Genomic DNA, 5,459 nt, shown 5'->3' with positions numbered 1-5,459 from the left:
GCAGGTCCTGACCTTTTCGCGCCCGGAAAGATATGCAGCCTACCGCGCAGGTGCGATCCCGCGCCCGGGAAAATTACAAACCCAGGGTGCATGCGCAATTGTAATTTGAGAAGACCCGACCCCCGTCACCGCCCTGGCCCAACCTCTTCCCCTGCCAGCCTATATAAGGCATCGCACCACCATTATTAAACGAGACTTGATCAGGCTATTTGTCTTGTCTCCATTTCTTGTGTTTTCTTGTCTCCTCCATTCCCACTCCCCCTTCCAGGGTCCGTTCGACTGTCCTGCAGGTCGGGACAATGCTATCTTTCCTTATTTGTTTATTCATTTTTCTGTGAACGGATATTTGAGTCATCTGAAGGCTTTTGGTATTTATTACTGATGTTAGGCACATTCTCAGGTACATATTTTGGTATGTAGTTCTCTTAGGTATATACTGACAGTGGAGTTACTGGGTTATAGAGCTTATATACTTTTGGCTTTAGTATACCATCAGCTTCCCAAAGTGTTAGTACCACCTTATTCTCCCATCAGCAATGTATAAAAGTTCTAGATACTTTACAATCCTCCTAACGCTAAACTTGTCTATTTTTGCATTGGTGAATGTAAGATAGGGTCAAAGCTTTGATATTAAGCTGCATTCCTCTGATGAGTTGGAACATACTTTAATTTGTTTGCCACTTTATTTTATTTTTTTGAGATGGAGTCTCACTCTGTCATCCAGACTGGAATGCAGTGGCATGGTCTTGGCTCACTGCAACCTCCACTCCCTGAGTTCAAGTGATTCTCCTGTGTCAGCCTCCCGAGTAATTGGGATTACAGGCGCCTGCCACTGCACCCGGCTATTTTTTTTTTTTTTTGTATTTTTAGTAGAAACGGGGTTTCACCATCTTGGCCAGGCTGGTCTTGAACTCCTGACTTTGTGATCCACCCGGCTCGGCCTCCCAAAATGCTGGGATTACAGGCGTGAGCCACCGTGCCCAGCTGTTTGCCACTTTAATATCTTTTGCTTTGAAGTGTCTGCTTGTATCATTTCTTTTATTTTTGTTTATATTTTTCACTTAGGAAATTTTCTTTTTCTTTCTTTTTTTTTTTTTTTTTTGAGATGGAGTCTCGCTCTGTCACCCAGGCTGGAGTACATGCAGTGGCCAGATTTCAGCTCACTGCAAGCTCCGCCTCCCGGGTTTATGCCATTCTCTTGCCTCAGCCTCCCGAGTAGCTGGGACTACAGGTGCCCGCCACCTCGCCCCGCTAGTTTTTTGTATTTTTTAGTAGAGACAGGGTTTCACTGTGTTAGCCAGGATGGTCTCGATCTCCTGACCTCGTGACCTGCCCATCTTGGCCTCCCAAAGTGCTGGGATTACAGGCTTGAGCCACCGCACCCGGCCCCAGGAGATTTTATGATTTTAGTATTCAAATACTTTGTTGGATATAAGCATTGTGAATACTTTCTTTTCCATTCTGTGACTTGACCTTTTACTTTTTAATAATGTCTTTTGAAAATCAGAGTTTTACAAATTTTTACATAGTCCAGTTTATTATAGGTTTTTTCTTATAAATAGCAATTTTTGTGATGTTTAAAAATAAACTTTATATATGTCAACATTATAAAAATATACAAGGTGAGTTTACTGTGTATGAATTATATCTAATAAAATTAATATTCCCCTACCCCCAAAAAAGTTTTGCCCTCTTTTCTATTGAGGTTTTGTAGTTTTCTATACCTTGTTGGTTATATGTGTTGTAAATATCTTCTATCATTCTATGACTTCCTTTTTTTACTCCCTTAATTGTACATTTGGATGAGCAAAAGATTTCAAAATATATAATTTTATATAAACCCATTTACTACTACTTTCTTTTGTTATTGCTATTTTTCTAGAAGCATGGTGCCTTGCCGCTCACATTTTTATGTATAATTCATATATAACTAATTTTTTGTTTGTATATGGTGGGAGTCAGGAGTGAATGATATATAGTCCATTTATACGATTTATTGTAAAGACTTCTCCCATTGCTCTGATATGCCATATTTGACACAAGCTAAATGTTGTATTTCATTTGTTCATTTTGACTCTCCTTACGTCAACAGCTTCAGTCTTAATTAATAAAGTAATAAAATACATCTTGATATACACCATTTTAAGTCTTTTATCAATGTTTGATTTATCATTATTGTCTTGGAAGTTTTTATCCATTTCATCTACATATAAATTTAGAAAAAATAACTAAACAAATTTCAACACACATGCAAACACGTTTTAAAAAACTACATTGTTTGTGTTTGCATTGAATCTACTGAGCACTTTTTATAAAACCGAAGCTTTTTATCCATGGACATATTATATTCTTAAATTTTTAAAGAAGTTTAATCTTGAAAATTTTCACAGTTTTCTGTATTGCGTATGTGTAAAATTCCTAACAAAAAGATTTGTTCACAAGGCTCTTGTGACATTGAATGAATTACAAATACTATTGTATTTTAATTTTTTAAATATTTTTTCCAGTATGTGGAAACATAGTTGCTGTTTGTATATTGAACTTATGTAAAATGACCTTACTCTATTGCCTTTTAATTGCCTATTGATGTAATTTAAGATAATACATTTTTAGTATAAATAATCATCCCAGCTACAAATGATGACAGTTTAATTTATTTCTTTGAAATTCTTATTTTTATTTGTCTTATATTTCATGGAACATTGAATATAATATTGATTACAGGTGCTGATAGGCCTTATTATACTTTCAACTTAGACAAAATATCCTTTTTTAACATCAACTATGCTGTTATTTGTGTATACTCATTTCCAGACATTCAATATTATGCTAATGAAGTTATCTCTATTACTAGGTTGTTAACAGCTTTATTATAAATTAATTTTTGAATTTTATTAAATGTGTTTCCTTAATCTATCACGATAATTATGTAGATTGCTCTATTTGACTTTGTTGATGTGGCAGTTGTATGTTTTATTTATGTTTATTTATTTATTTATTTTTTGAGTCAGAGTCTCACTCTGTCATCCAGGCAGGAGGACAGTGGGGTGATCTCAACTCACTGCAATCTCTGCCTCCCAGGTCCAAGGAATTCTACTTCCTCAGCCTCCCGAGTAGCTGGGACCATAGGTATGCGCCATAATGCCCAGCTAATTTTTGTATTTTTAGTAGAAATGGTGTTTCACCGTGTTTCCCAGGTTGGTCTCAAACCCTGACCTCAAGTTATCCACCCACCTCGGCCTCCCAAAGTGCTGAGATTACAGGTGTGAGCCACCACACCTGGCCGTAGGTTTTATTTATAAGTGCAAAACCAAATGTCTTATAGTGTCCTGAAACAGCAGTGCTTAGACTATGATTGAAATGCTTAGGCTTTATGAAGGAGATATAAGGCCAGAACTTTGAGATGATTTAAAAAGGGGAGGCAAGGCAAGACAATACTCACAGGAATGTGATGCAATGCGTTATCTAATTGGCTTCCACTTCGTAATGTCAGGAGGACATCCAGAACTTCACTCAGCAGATCTATTTGCTCGGCACATCAACACTTAATGGTGGAAGTGCTTGTATAGCAGAGGTGTGTGTAAAGTTGCTTTTCACCTCATGGTGAGGTACATGAATCTTTGGGAGCATCTCCTTTTTTTCAAACTTTCTGTTTATTAATTAATTTTTATTATTGTTGATTCATATTTTTATATTTCATTCATTGCACTACAAAGTTACCGTTTTTAACTATTCTGAAGCTAACTTTCCTCCAGATTTGACAAGTAAGATCACCTTTAAGCTAGTTTCAGAATCATGTTTCCATCACTCTTAAGCAATTCCTTAATTTGGGGAACAAAAATGATGTTCCAGGATTATCTTGTTCTTTCGCAGCCCCAGTCTTGGAATTAGGCATTTCTCCAAGGAGTGGATTATCTTGTTCTTTCGCAGCCCCAGTCTTGGAATTAGGCATTTCTCCAAGGAGTTCTAGTCCCTTTTAGTAAATAATAGTATTAAAACACCAAGACCTAGGCGGTAGGTATGCTTTTGCTGTTAGTCACAATTTAAAGACTGAACTTCCACCATTTTGTGTGTGTGTTTGTGTGTGAATTTGAATTATTTTCCTTTCTGGACTGACACTGAGAAAGCATTGTTTAGCTGCTCAACCACTCATCCACTAATTTTTTTCAGACTCTCAGACTTTCAGCTATTATTTATGAAGGAGTCAGAAACGGACTTTTTTTAAGATAAAAAGAAGATCAATAGCTATTATCATTTACTATTGTATATTTTGAAAATAAGAATGCTTCCTTTCTCTGTGTGTGTGTGTGTGTGTGTGTGCATGTGTGTGTGTGTAGACTCATTTAGTTGTAAATATTTACGAATACTGAGGAGGAGAGATCCTGACTTGTTAGGCTTCATTCACACTGTCGGAAATTCCTTTAAAAAACAGACGCATTCGGCCGGGCGCGGTGGCTCAAGCCTGTAATCCCAGCACTTTGGGAGGCCGAGACGGGCGGATCACGAGGTCAGGAGATCAAGACCATCCTGGCTAACACGGTGGAACCCCGTCTCTACTAAAAAATACAAAAAACTAGCCGGGCGAGGTGGCGGGCTCCTGTAGTCCCAGCTACTCTGGAGGCTGAGGCAGGAGAATGGCGTGAGCCCGGGAGGTGGAGCTTGCAGTGAGCTGAGATCCGGCCACTTCACTCCAGCCTGGGCCACAGAGCGAGACTCCATCTCAAAAAAAACAAAAACAAAAACAAAAACAACAACAAAAAAAAAACAGAAGCATTCAGTCGTTCAAAGATAAATTAATCAAAGACACCTGAGTTCAAATGCCTATTTTTGCCTATTATCAGCTGTGTCTCTTTGGCCATCTTTTTTTTTTTTTTCCTTTTTATTATTATTATACTTTAACTTCCAGGGTACATGTGCACAATGTGCAGACTTGTTACATGTGTATACATATGCCATGTTGCTGTGCTGCACCCATTAACTCATCATTTACATTAGGTATATCTCCTAATGCTATTTCTCCCTCTTCCCCCTCCCCACAATATGCCCCAGTATGTGATGTTCCCCTACCTGTGTCCAAGTGAGTTCATTGTTCAATTCCCACCTATGAGTGAGAATATGTGGTATTTGGTTTTCTGTTTTTGCAATAGTTTACTGAGAATGATGGTTTCCAGCTGCATCCATGTCCCTATGAAGGACATGAACTCATCCTTTTTTATAGCTGCATAGTATTCCATGGGGTGTATGTGCCACATTTGCTTAATCCAGTCTGTCACTGATGGACATTTGGGTTGATTCCAAGTCTTTACTATAGTGAATACTGCTGCAGTAAACATACATGTGCATGTGTCTTTATAGCAACATGAGTTATAATCCTTTGGGTATATATCCAGTAATGGGATGGCTGGGTCAAATGGTATTTCTAGTTCTAGATCCTTGAGGAATCGCCACACTGTTTTCCA

This window comes from Colobus angolensis, unplaced genomic scaffold, assembly GCF_000951035.1.
Source record: "Colobus angolensis palliatus isolate OR3802 unplaced genomic scaffold, Cang.pa_1.0 Scaffold189, whole genome shotgun sequence".
NCBI lineage: Eukaryota > Metazoa > Chordata > Mammalia > Primates > Cercopithecidae > Colobus > Colobus angolensis.
This window is presented reverse-complemented; position numbering follows the sequence as displayed.